The following is a 14,317-nucleotide window of genomic DNA, read 5'->3' as shown; positions in this document are numbered from 1 at the left end:
TTAGTAGTGATGAACTAATATTTACTAACTTCCTTGTGAATTGATATTTCCTAAAATAAATTTAAAACCTTTTAAAGCTTCAAAGACTGAGCTTAAGATATCTAGGGATCTTCACATTTACTATCTCCAATGTGTATTATTTTCTACCTTTGGATAATCTACCCTCACAAACTGTTCATCCTTTAATTCGGTCTCCATAATACTTCTCCCCAAGCTGTGATTACGTTACTTTCCATCCCTTTGAAACACAGATAATCTAGGAGCTAGTGGACATCATTTCATATGAAAGAGCAGTTTACACCCACCAAAATCCTACAGACACGTGTTCTCTACTTGCCAGGAAAACAAGTTGTGTGTAAAGGTCTGCTGAGGCTTTCTTCTCCCACAGAACAGTACCCAAAGGAGGTGATAGGATGCAGCAACATGTGGCATGATATTTGGAATGTTTCTCTGCCTAACTGGCCTGAATTTACGAGTACATAATAACTCTCTCTATCCATTTTCAAATCCAGGCAGCGTTATAAAATAAGCCTGAGTAATATTCAGGCTGCTTTGTTTTATGGGAAGCTTTACAGCATGACCATGTTGTGCACAAATGCGTGGGGTATGCACAGATGTTTGCATCATTTATACTTCTCAGGGCAGCAGCAACAATATGAATGCAGTTTGGAAAGCACCATTAAGAATTACACTTGGACTCTTACATTAAAAGGAAATGTGTTTCTTCCCACTTCCAATTCATTTTAAAAGTCAAGAGTTAAGTTGGCCAATGGGTGATTACCTCTCCCTTTCCAAGCTCTTTTCCTAAATCATTAAGTGTATTTGCTTTCACTTTCTGGTCTCTGGGTTTCTCTGCTGTTTTGTATTTTAAATAGCTAAGCAGCTCCAGGAGCAGAACATTACTGTTGTTCAGGGCCTGCTACTATTTTTTTTTTTTTTTTTTTAAGTTTTTAATTATTTATTTATTTATTTATTTATTTATTTTTGGCTGTGTTGGGTCTTCGTTTCTGTGCGAGGGCTTTCTCTAATTGCGGCAAGCGGGGGCCGCTCTTCATCGCGGTGCGCGGGCCTCTCACTGTCGCGGCCTCTCTTGTTGCGGAGCACAGGCTCCAGACGCGCAGGCTCAGTAGTTGTGGCTCACGGGCCTAGTTGCTCCGCGGCATGTGGGATCTTCCCAGACCAGGACCCGAACCCGTGTCCCCCTGCATTGGCAGGCAGATTCTCAACCACTGCGCCACGAAGGAAGCCCAGGGTCTGCTACTTTTTTTCTTACTGTCTGGTTACTTGAATTAATGCTATAATATTTTGAATGCCATTATATTATGCTAGAACAATCTTTCCTCTGCTATGAGGACCAGCAGAGAACAGTTTGTAAGTAATATTGTCCTTTCCTGATTCAGTAAGTGTGTAATTTGTTCCAGTGAGCAAACCTGCATGACTTTCCTATTATGAAAATAAATGAAATAAGTTACTCACCTGGCTTTTCAGAACTCTACTCTGAGGTTTGTTTGGGATTTTTAACAGACAGGCAAGGAGGCAGAAACTGGAAAATAATGCAGGAGTCCCTGATGACATACCAGCTAGTGAAGTGTTTGCTTATTGTGCTTTGTACTCTGCTAGGCTCCTCACCGTGGATTCTTTAACTCACCAACACTCTGTGTAAGCCAAAAATCATCAGAGCCCACCTAACATAACCATTCTTACCTAGATCCTTTCCAGGCAGGAGGGGCTCCTGGAGGACCTTTCCTGCTCAGGCAGCCCATATTTACCGATATTTAAAAATCTGCAACATGTCTAGGGATTTGGAACAAAATAAGAATAATTTTATATTTTCTCTTATAAAATTTTATCCTAGTCACTCATGGATCTCTAGCAACATATTTAGCTAAAACTGCACATCCAACTGTTCTATTTAGTCATGCAAACTGCTTTTTAAAATTGCTTTAAACCAGAGTTTCTCCACCGTGGTACTACTGACACTGGGGCTGGATGAATTTTGTGTTCTGGAAGCTGTCCTGGACATTGTAGGCTATTTAGCAGCTTCACTGGCCTCTACTCACTAGATGCCACTAGTGCCCTCCCCATTGTCATGACAACCAAAATGGTTTCTAGACATGGCCAAGTGTCCCTGGAAGACAAAAATGACCCCGGTTGAGAACCACTGTTCAAACAAAACCAGGTCATACTTAATAGAAAGAAACCCCTCTAGTACTGTGTAGCTCCCAAGAAGCCAGTGTGATATAGTGATAGCATAGGTGAGGGCAAGTGCATGGGTTTGGAATCAGCCTGCTGAGGTTTTACAGTTTCCTCATCTGTAAAAAGCAGATCATAAAACCTGCTTTTGCAGGTAGCTGACAGGTAATATATGTGAAGTACTAGCAAAGTATCTGGAGCATATTAGCTATTTTAAAAGGAGTAGCTGTTTTATTATCAGCAAATAAAATCTATGAAACAGTTAAACCTCAATTTCAGCCTCAAGATCATCTTTAGGTTTCAGTTTTAATTCCAGCGTCACTGAGAAGTAAAGCTGGTATGGAATGTTAGGCCCAATTTACACTATCCCCGGATACTCGCTAGACTTAATTTGCTACATAAGTTTATTTTATCCTGAGGAGAAAGCTGGAAACTTCTCCCTGTGGCGGAACAAGTTCTGGGGCTGGTGGATTCACCGACAATAGTTTCAAGCAGGCCACTCCAAGCAGGAGTGCAATCCCCCATCATGGTCAGGCAAGTGCCAGCAACCAGTGGTTCCAGGAAGAGCAAAGGGTCACAGAGACTGGGCTTGGAAAGGAAGGAAGGTTCTTTACAATGAGAAGTGGGTGTAGGGGATTCTTAGGAGTCCAGGAAGAAAGGGGGTTAGCTCTCAGGAGATCTGCTACCATGGGTAATAGGACCTGGGCTACTGTGCTGGGGTAAGGGATTGGTTGACTGAGACCAGCAAGATCAGGTCTTAAAAGAACAGGCAGTGACCAGAATAAGAGCTTAAAGGTGGGGACTGAAGAAGCGAGTTTTAAACAGCAACGTTTTGGCAACCTCCCAGATAACAGTAACACTAGTTCCCGTCACTTCGTAGGTGTGACATCAGAGTTCTTCCTTTTAGGTATTTACCTGCAATGAGGAATGGATAGCATGGGAGGGGGTCTGTTGCAATCTGGTCTTTGCAATTAGAAGGAGTTTAGACTAAGGCAGCGTCCGATAGCATGGGGAAGGCAGGTCTGGGTGACTGATCTTGAACCTGCGATTGAATGGCAAGCAAGCTCCAAGTTTTTACTTAGATCATACCTTATGTAATTAATACATCAAGCAAGTTAGGCTTATAGTACATCAGAAACTCCTTTATTCTTTTTCATCATGACCCTCTCAAACCCAATATGTAGGCTTTGCTCTTCCCCTACTCCATGAAAGCCTGTGCAAGTTCCTCAATATACATTCATACGTTCTGATAATGTAATGTTGCCCTTTAGTTTGGTCCCTTAAACAGTCACAGTTGAATAAAAAAATCTGGCGCAATCCCATATCAAAATTCCAAACTTGATTCCAGGTTTATCTCAAGACTGCTGCCAGCAGGAAGCAATAGGAATGGGTTTGGAGCTCTAAGTGAAGCATTTGAAAATTCCTCAACAGCAGCGATGAGAAGAAAGGGGTGAACGGATAAGAGTGTAGAAAACATCTTTCCTAATTAGAATCATCTAGAGCTATATCTGTCTGACTACGGCTTTAAAGCTCTCTCTCTTATGGGCACCTTTGTGTGTTTTTGCACAACCCTCATTGCTGTGGTCTGTCACCTGCCATTCTGTGCCTCAGTGATACAATCCCCACAGGCCCTTTTTACCCCTCTTAGGCTCCTGGTTTTCTTCTGTGCTTCTCCTCCTCACACATTCTCCTTTAGGGGCTCCATTCTCCTCCAAGAAGCCCTCTTGGAAGAGGCCCTGCAAGATGATTCTAGACCCCTGGCAGACTGGATCTCCATGACCACTGATCCCTTGGAAACATATATCTGCAACCCCTGACTCTGCAGTCCCAAACCTCAGATTCTGCACTGTGGCCACAGCTCACTTTGCCCGTTAGATTTCTTCTGTAAGAGTCAAACCACAGCCTGCCATTGCTCCAGTGCAGAGGATGCACAAAAGCTCTCCAACTAACCTCCTTGAAGCCTCTCAATTAGCGCCCTTGAAACCTCCCTCAACAGTCTTGAGGTCAGGGAAAAGCACAAAGGACTCTCTCCAGTGTTAACCAATTTATACTCATAAGCAGATGAGGAGACCAGGGTCACACACACCGGGGCACTCTGACGTCTCATCTCCGAACGTGACGAGCATTCAGACCTGGAAGTCAGCCAAAACCGAGAGGAAACAGCCCCACGTCCACATCTTGCCTGATTTGAGAGGTAGGTGTAAGGTTGTCGGAGATGGGCAGGTGTGCCTGAGGCTCCCGACCAACTTTTTGGTGCTGTTGGGGGAAGGGTTGAGGTGTTCAAAGAAAGCAAGGGGGGGAGAGAGCTGACCCCTGCTCCAGGACCAGGCTTCCTGGAGGGCAGAGTCTCTTGTCACCCATTCGCTTAGCCTGGCTGCCAGCAGGAAAGTCACTGTGAGACTCATAAACGTATTGTTAAACCACTGAAGCACACACAGTGAGAATATCGCTATGTCACAGTCGCCAGCGTGGCCCCTGCCAGGCAGGCTCTCACCCCATTTGAGCAGAGACCGCCTAAGCCCTTTACCCAGGTTTCCCGCTCAAAGTTAAGAAGACCAGAATCCCCTCCAATGCAGGGGATAAGATACTGCCTCAGAGATTCTCAAAAACTTCAGGATAGCGTTAAATCTTTTAAAGAGATCTTTAACAGACTGCCTCCGACAAAGAAATAACACAATGAGTGCTTGGCAGGCAGCTTGATTGTTAAGAGAAGACTCCGTGCTGCAGATGCTACAGACGTAAATCCGCTCCAGGAGGGAGATTCTGAATCCAAATAAACTAATAGGAGTTGGAGTCACGCCTTGAGAAACAAAAAAGGAAACCCAGTAAAAGAGTAATTTTTTTTTTCTGGTACCACCAGACCTCAGCTGGAGCAGAACAAACCAACTGTCCTTATGGCAACAATGAAAATACCTTGTTTTACAAGACAGCGTCATAGCCCTGCTAATAGGAGAAAAGTTCTTTCAATAATATGGGAGTAGGCTACGTAGCTTTCGAAAAGAATTAATGTTTCAAGTGACATGGTTATTTGTCAAGTTCCCTGGAAAGATAAACAGCAGCATTATCCTGACAACTGTTAAGAAGATGCCAAAAAAAAAATTGAGGGCCTATCTGTACCGTCTCTCTTGGACTGGATCCCATTCTCCACCCAGAGTCTCTGATGGTTTAGAACAGAGCTCAGGGTTTATCTAGCCAAAATCTAGGGCTGCACTTGACATGAGGATTCAGAGAGAAGCCTAGAAACTCTGTGTACATGTACCTAGAAACTCTACCTGTCGACTCTTCTAGAGTGAGGAAAGAGGTATTTGAGTGACCTGAAGAGGACAGTGCACGTGGGAAACTGATGACTCTGGAGAAGAGTTAATGAACCAGAAGTGGAGGATTCCATGAAGGACCCTTTAGGGAAGCCCCAGTCTTGAAGAGCCTTCACTTTTGTCAAACAATGAAAAGTCCATTAAAAAAAAAAAAGAAAGAAAAAAGTCCAGATTAACTGAAATTTCAGCCACCACATGTGTTGAATTCTAAATTGTTGCTCTGTAACAAGTTGTAAATTATAATATTCTTATAAATCCCTTCTGAGGGTATCTTAAGCCTTCAGTTCCAATCCAGTGAGCTGGTTCAGAAAAGCTAACTATATAAGAAAAAGGACTGTCCACTTGATCTCAGTTTTTTTCTGGACCCTTATGGGAAAAGGAAGTGTTCATCTTTGGTGAGCTAGAATGCACAATTCCTGGTGCCTCCTGACTGCATCCAAGAGACACCCATGACCTTGGGGTTGTGAAAGAGCAGGCCACGTAACATCAAAACTCACAGTCTCACTAATGGCAGAAAAGAGCGCCTGTAAAATACAAAGGGCTGGGTGACTCACAGGCAATTCTAACGGCTCAATACCTTAAGCTGGGCTGCTGGTTACAATTATTGGGAATCCTAGAAAGTTCTCGTCTGTTTGCTACCTCTCGAGTCCATAAAAATGATCCCTTTGCCCCTTTTCCCTATGACGATTTTATCACTCTGTTCTTATTCAAATAACCACATGCTACAGTTTGGTAGCAGCCTTCCTCAGATGAACCACTATCTTTGAGGGTGACACACTCTGAGCTTGTGGGCGATGACTGGTAGCACAGCACAGATGGACAGGAACTTGTGTGCCTTCCACAGCACGCTGCTCATATCTTTTACTACAGAATGTAAAGCACAGAGGTATGTTTGGGGCAAGGAAATTTGGGTCTCTTAGAAATCCAAAACCCTTCTAGCCCCTCAAGATATGACCGTTCACTGATAAATCTCCACCTTCCAGCTTTCTTGCTCCAATAAGAAACATGAGGGAGCGCCTTATTTTATGGTCCTCAACTCTTAACAAATCTGAAATCTATCAAAGAGAAATCTCCCCCACTACTATTTTTCCCCTCTCAAGCAGAAGAAAACTCTCCAAAAGTGGTCTGGAGATTATTCCACTTGTTAGAAGTAGCTGCATAGGATGTTCCTGACATTTCCATAAGTCTGTATCTGGCAGAACTGCTTTCTTTAACACAAACCAGCCTGTGGAAGAGAGCCCTGTGCTGTCAAAGCAGTTGGTGCTAAATACAGGCGATTGGTTACAGTAGTTACTTGCTTCCCTATCAAAAGCAGCCTAGGGCATGAGAACGGCATATTTTTCTTTCAACTTCTCTTTCTTGAATAGTTTTTTGTGCACGTACTTCTTGTAACATCCTAACTTGCCTAAAGTTATGCATGATTGCCTACCTGTGTATGTATGTGTAAGCATTTTGCATTTGAACCTAAAAGACAAATGACATTCTTTCATCTTTTTTATCTTTGGAAACCAACCACCCTGGGCCTTTATTGCTACTGCTGGCTGGAAGGGAGGTTAGACAGAGGGTCGGAGTAAGCGTACATTTTTTTTCACTTTTTAAAAATTGTGGTAAAATGCACATAATATAAAATTTCCATTTTATATAATATAACTATTATTTATATATAATATATAAATATGTAATATTTATATATAATATAAAATAACCATTTTTAAGTGTAAAGCTCAGTGGTATTAAATACATTCACATTATTGTGCAACTATCACCACCATCCATCCCCCTAACTCTTTTCATCTTGTGGAACTTAATGTATGCTAAAGTTTGGACAAGGTGTCACTTAGCATGTTCACTGAGACAGCTGATAACTTCTACTATAGCCATATATCTATATCTATAGCTATATCCATAGATAAAAGCAAGAGTATTAAGAAAATACTCTTGCCAATAAGGAGATACATATCTCCATATTTATGAATATTAAGAAAATACTCTTACCAGCATGTTGTCAAAACCATTACTAAAGAATGAAATGAAATGTGGAAATACAAATTCAAATTAATTTGATATAGTGTTCTCTTGATATTTTTCGTGCTTAACTCAGATTTCTAACCCACCTGCTTTAAAGTTACAATTAAAATATGATACCCAATGTTTTGGCTTCAGAGGACCCTCAATTAGTGAATTTATATTTCATTCATTACAGCAGCAATTTATCCATTTGGAAAATAGGGTCACAGACATGTGAGAAATGTATTTCTTGAAACTACAAATAACATTGCCTGTGCAGTTGAGAACCTTTGTGATTCAGCACAATTTTAGCTCTAGAAAATATGCCCATTGGAATTCTGAGGCAGAAAAGTCTTTACAGAGGAGATAGTAACATAGAGTAGGCATCACAGTATTTGGATCGAAAGAGAAAAGGGAATTCATTGCAGGAGGTGAGGGGAGAGCTGAGTCTAATTGATCTAGGGTAAGAGCTGCTTACAACAAAATTCAACTGGCAATTGCAACTCTTACAACTGAAGAAGCACTCAGGAGTCATTGAAATAGGACTGTCTCAAGAGCTAAGAGACTCCAGCCACTTCTCATTGTCATCATTGTCATTAAATATCAAGTGGCCACGCCTACCCCCAGGGCCTTTCCTTAACTATTAAATGAGTAGATCAAATTGAAGAAAATATAAAACTTAACTTGGCAAATCACAGTATTCCTCTTAACTGCATCAAGAGATAAGACTATTTTTCATCAGAGCAGACTCTCTTTGAACATAACCCTGAGTGAAAAAATGAGTAGTATCCACAGCTAACATCATATTCAATGGTGAAAGACTGAAAGCTTTTCCTCTAAGATCAGGAACAAGACAGGGATGCCATGCCTGCTTTTGCCATTTCTATACAACACAGTATTAGAAGTCCTAGCCAGAATAAGTAGGCAAGAAAAAGAAACAAAGGACGTCCAAATCAGAAAGAAGATGTAAAATGTCTCTAGTTGCAACATGATCTTATATGTAGAAAGCCCTAATGACTGCATTAAAAAACTGTTAGAAATAAACAAATTCTGCAATTGCAGGATATAAAATCAAAATGTAAAAATCAGTTACATTTACATACACTAAAAATAAACAATCTGAAAAGGAAAAAATTTTTTAATTCCATTTATAATAGCATTTAAAAAATAAAACACTTGGGAAAAAACTTAACCAAGGAGGTGAAAGACTTATACGCTGAAAACTTCCAAACACTGCTGAGGGAGGGTGGGAGGGAGACGCAAGAGGGAGGAGATATGGGGATATATGTATATGTATAGCTGATTCACTTTGTTATAAAGCAGAAACTAACATACCATTGTAAAGCAATTATACTCCAATAAAGATGTTAAAAACAAACAAAAATACACTGCTAAAAGAAATTGAAGAAGACACAAATAATTGGAAAGACATCCTGTGCTCATAGATTGGAAGATTTAATACTATTAAGGTGTCAATACAAACCAGAATGATCTACAGATTTAATGCAAATTTTTAGAATGGAAAAATACATTCTAAAATTAATATGGAATTTCAAAGGACCCCAAATAGCCAAAACAATCTATAAAAAGAAGAATGAAGTTAATGACGCACACTTTCTGACTTCAAAACTTGTTACAAAGCTATGGTAATCAAAACAGTGTGTTACTGGCATGAAAACAGATATACAGACCAGCGGAATTGAATGGAGAGGCCAGAAATAAATGTTTGAGTATATGGTAAACTTATTTTTGACAAGGATGCCAAAACCATTCAATGGGAAAAGGACAGTCTCTTCAACAAATGGTGCTAGGAAAACTGGATAGACATATGCAAAAGAATAAAGTTAAAGCCTTACCTTACATCATATGAAAAATTAATTCAAAATGGATCAAAGACCTAAACTTAAGACTTCAACAATAAAACTCTTAAGAGAAAACATAGTGGAAAAACTTAATTACAATGAATTTGGCAATGATTTCTTGGATATTACACCAAAAGCACAGGCAACAAAAGTAAAAATAGCTAAACTGAACTACATCACAATTAAAAACTTCCATGTGAAGGACACAACCAACAGAGTGAAAAGGCAACCTGTAGAATGGGAAAAAATTTGCAATCATATGTATCATGCGGGGTTAATAACCCAAATACAGAGAGAACTTTTAAAACTCAACAACAAAAAACAACCCAATTTTATAAATGGACAAAAGGGCTACTGGGGCTGCTGCCACGTCTCTAGTAATCCCTGAGAAGTTCCAGCACATTTTGCAAGTACTCAACAACAATACTGATGAGCAGCATAATATTGCTTTAGCCATTACAGCAATTAAGGGTGTGGGGCAAATATTTGCTCATGTGATGTTGAGGAAAGCAGACATCGACCTCCCCAAGAGGGCAGGAGAGCTCACTGAGGAAGACGTGGAAGGTGTGATCACCGCTATGCAGAATCCACACCAGTACATGATCCCAGACTGGTTCTTCAATGTGAAGGATGGAAAACACAGCCAAGTCTTGGCCAATGGTCTGGACAACAAATTTCATGAAAACCTGGAACAAATGAAGAAGATTTGGGCCCACAGAGGGCTGTGCCACTTCTGGGGACTTTGTGTCCGAGGCCAACACACCAAGACCACAGGCCACCATGGTTGCGCCATGCATGTGTCCAAGAAGAAATAAATTTGTGGGCATTGTCTGTTAATAAATAGTTTATATAATTTTTTTTCAAATGGACAAAGAACTTGAAAAGACATGTCTCTGAAGAAAATAAACAAATAGCCAATAAGCATATAGAATTATGCTCAGCATCACTAATCATAGGGAAATGCAAATCAAAATCACAATGAGAGGGGACTTCCCTGGTGGCGCAGTGGTTAAGAATCTGCCTGTCAATGCAGGGGACACGGGTTTGAGCCCTGGTCCAGTTAGATCCCACATGCTGAAGAGCAACTAAGCCCGTGCACCACAACTACTGAGCCTGTGCTCTAGAGCCCACGAGCCACAACTACTGAAGCCCACGCACCTAGAACCCATGCTCCACAACAAAGAGAAGCCTGTGCTTCTCACCGCAATGAGAAGCCTGTGCGCCACAACTACAGAAAAGCCCACGCACAGCAACGAAAACCCAATGCAGCCAAAAATAAATTAATTACTTTTTTAAAAAAATCACGAGATATCACTTCATACCCATTAGGATGGTTACTATTTTAAAAGAAAAAAAGAAAGAAAGAAAATAACCAGTGTTGGCAAGGACGTGGAGAAACTGGAACATTTATGCACTGTTGGTGAGAATGTAAAATGGTATAGCTACTATGGAAAACAATATAGCAATGTCTCAAAAACATTAAACATAGAATCATGTGATCCAGCAATTCCACTCCTGCATTTACATCCAAAAGAACAGAAAGCAGGGTACCAAAGAGATATTTGTATACCCATGTTCAGAGCAGTATTATTATAGGCAAGAGGTAGAAGCAACCCACATGTCTATCAATGAATGAAAGGATAAACAAATGTGGCATATACATATAGTGGAATATCATTCAGCCTTAAAAAGGAAAAAAATCTGACACGTGTTACAACATGGATGAACTTTGAGGACATTTTGCTAAGTGAGATAAATCAGTCACAAAAAGACAAATACCATATGATTCCATGTATGTGAGGTATCTAGATTAGTCAAATTTATAGAAACAATGTACAATGGTTGTTGCCAGAAGATAGGGGGAGGAGAAAATGAGGAGTTACTGTTCAATGGATGTAGAATTTCAGGTTTGCAAGATGAAAAAATCCTGGAGATTGTTTGTACAACAATGTGAATTTACTTAACACTACTGAACTGTATGCTTAAATATGGTTAAGATGATAAATTTTCTGTTATGTGCATTTTACCACAATTAATTTAAAATTTAAAAAATTTAATTTAAACAAATGCATGGTAGCAGAGGTGCAGAGCCTAGCCCAAGGGATTTTTTGTGCCACATTGATTCTCAATTCCTTCAGACAATTGATTCTCAATTCCTTCAAACAATTGCCTAACTCCTTGTTTTCTCCAAGAGAACATATCGCATGAATCTCAGCCTACAATAATCTTTCCCATTTCAGTATTGTATATGGCACCTAAGAATTCTGAATAATGTCCATCCCAAATCCAATGCTTTATTGGAGTTTTTCCATTTCATCTTCAGATACTTTCATGCCCTAAGATCACTTCTGCACCAATCTATAAAACCATGAGATTCCAAGGAGATAAGATTAAGGAAGAAGTTTTTACTAAGCTCACCAAAAAGTTAAAAAACAATAACAAAACACTCGTCATTAAGACATTCCAGTTAAATGAGAACCATGTGGCAATTCTTCAACTATTAACAAGACTTCAACTTCCCAACATTCTATTTTTCAAGGCATACCTCGAGCCCCTTAATCTCTATAAAACTACCTATTTCCTTCCTCCCTACAAAACCATATTGCTATTTCTAATGTTGGTATTGTAAGCCCTGCAAAATTGTATTTTCTCTTTGGTTACAAACCTTGCCTTCAAAATCATGGTATCTTCACCACACCCAGAAGCATTTCATGAGTGTCTAACATACAGATACTGCTTGATTTATGAAGTCAGTGCCTAGCCAGTTTTCCCTCACCCATTTGCCATGAGAACTATTTCAAATCTCTCAGATCCCTCTTCAAATTTCACTTGCTTAATGAAGCCATTCCAAGAAGGCAGTGAACTGGACATCGGGGACATAACAATGAAAATTGAAAGAAACTGTCGAACATGTCACTTTAGTATAAATTATTTCTCCTCCACCAAGTACTTTTTACCCTTGCACTTTCTCAGTCTTACCTTGACTGTCAACTCACAAAGCTCAAATTATATCTCTATATGCTTTTCTTCATCCGGAGCTGGATAATTGATATGTTATCATCCATTTACTTGTACTCACTGTAAAGATTTCCCTATACTCCTGCTTCTCTGGACACCTTGTGCTTGTATATTCAATATCATCCGATAATACTGGATATGGGCAATGTGAGGAATAGGGGAGGAGGGAATCAATGGGATTTTTAGTTTTCTCAACTCTGTAATGATGAGCAAGTCATTTATTGATTTTAAGTCTCAACTTCTTCATTTATTTAAAATGATAATAACAAAGAGATCTTTAAGTTTGCTGCTACATTTCTTAGAGTACATTCAAGCTGCCATTAAAGGGAGCCAAAAATACACTGATTTAAGTAAGATAAAAAATGTATATCTCCCTTACAGTCCAGAAGTAGCCAGCCCAAGGTTAAAGGGATGGTCCTGCCATCCTCAACAGATGACTGGTATCCTGAGTCTAAAACGTCTTCTCAAGCTGCCACCATTAGGTCTCTATCCCAGCCAGATGAATGAAGGAAAGTCAAAGGCAGGGCATACCCATTCCTCTTATGACTGTGATCTGGAAGTAACTCTTTGCCTCACATTGCATTGGCCAGAGCTTGATCACATGGCCATGAAAATAAAGATGGGAAATGTAGTCTCTACTGGGGTGCCCAGTGGAAATTCAGATGCTCTTTCATTAGTTTAGTACAACATATAATTTTTAGAATGTTAACTCTGAAGGGTCTGAGATTTTATGCCATTTGCAAGATAATAAGTTTCCCTGGCACAGTCTCATGGATACTGGCAAAAGACATGGGACTCCTGGGTCAGGAACAATCGTTTATGACTCATGGTACTGCAAGTAGCATTAGCGTCACCATATCTGCATCAGTTTACCTTGCCCTCCCAAGCCCCACAGGGGCAATGTGATGGGCTTGGATGGGTGCATGCACACATAGTTGGTCGCACTACAGGAGAAGAATTTTGAATTTAGTGAATCTTTTACAGTGGCAGTAATGTGCTTGCCTTTTGTGCTGCAGAGAGTCACATTCTCTATCTTCCAAGGCTGTTCTCTCTATAAACATCTTTAAATATATAGTCCAGGTAACAGTGAGCTATTACCTGACTCATAGGACGTTCAGAAATGAAAGAGACCCATGGACAATTGTCTCCCGACATAGGACACTATTAAGAAAGACACAGGACGCTATCACTATTTATGCTGGGACAACAGAATGAACCGGAACTTCTCCAGGAAAACCAGGACAATATGTTCATCTTAACGTTAGTGGGTCCCTAGCAGTCTCTGCCACATATTCTAATTCTATAGTATCTGCCATCTGAAGTAATAACATGAAGGCCACCAGTTCTTTACGGACCAAGATGTGTGTAAAGATAACAGTGCCCAAGGTAAACATTTTCAATTATCACAACTGGCTCCTTAAATCTAATACTTCTAGTGTTAGGATCTTAAACGTACTTTACATGATGTGAATGTTGAGTCATTTAAGGTAAGGACTCTAGACTAGGACACCAGGAACCTGAGATTTAGGGTCAGATTTTCTATTAGTTTGATTCCTGATTTTGGAAATGTCACTTAAAATCTTTTAACCTTAATTTACTTATTCTGTATAACTAGGTGTTAATGCCTTTTAAGTCTATCTCAAGTTTCACTTGAACTCAGCCACTCACTACCATGGTCTACTAACTTAAGATGAAGGTCGTATATAGGTCAGAGGATAGCATTCTGGCTAAAGTGTCGGTAGTTCCACTAATGCTCAGAGCACTCCTTGCCTTTTAGAAGATACTTCTTGTGTGGGCCACCCAAAACAATAAATGTTCTTTCTCTTAAACCTGTTAAGTTTGGGTCCAACTTTTTAATAAATTCAATAGGAGCTAAGTGATTTCACTATACCCTGTTTCAGTTACGTTTACCTGGATCACAGC

The 14,317-nt window shown here is 40.1% G+C and overlaps 1 pseudogene across 1 annotated transcript; it reads left to right on the top strand.

Annotated features, from left to right (window-relative positions):
- The first annotated feature begins 924 nt into the window (after positions 1 to 924).
- LOC309610484 (small ribosomal subunit protein uS13 pseudogene) lies at positions 925 to 10,651 on the top strand (annotated as a pseudogene). The gene has a single exon. The product of its transcript is annotated as a small ribosomal subunit protein uS13 pseudogene (transcript).
- Positions 10,652 to 14,317: the final 3,666 nt, after the last annotated feature.

The sequence above is a fragment of the Balaenoptera borealis genome (genome assembly GCF_965194805.1).
Source record: "Balaenoptera borealis genome assembly, chromosome: 14".
In the NCBI taxonomy this organism is placed as follows: Eukaryota; Metazoa; Chordata; class Mammalia; order Artiodactyla; family Balaenopteridae; genus Balaenoptera; species Balaenoptera borealis.
Note: the sequence above shows the minus strand (reverse complement) of the source record. Positions and strands in the feature narration are given on the sequence as shown.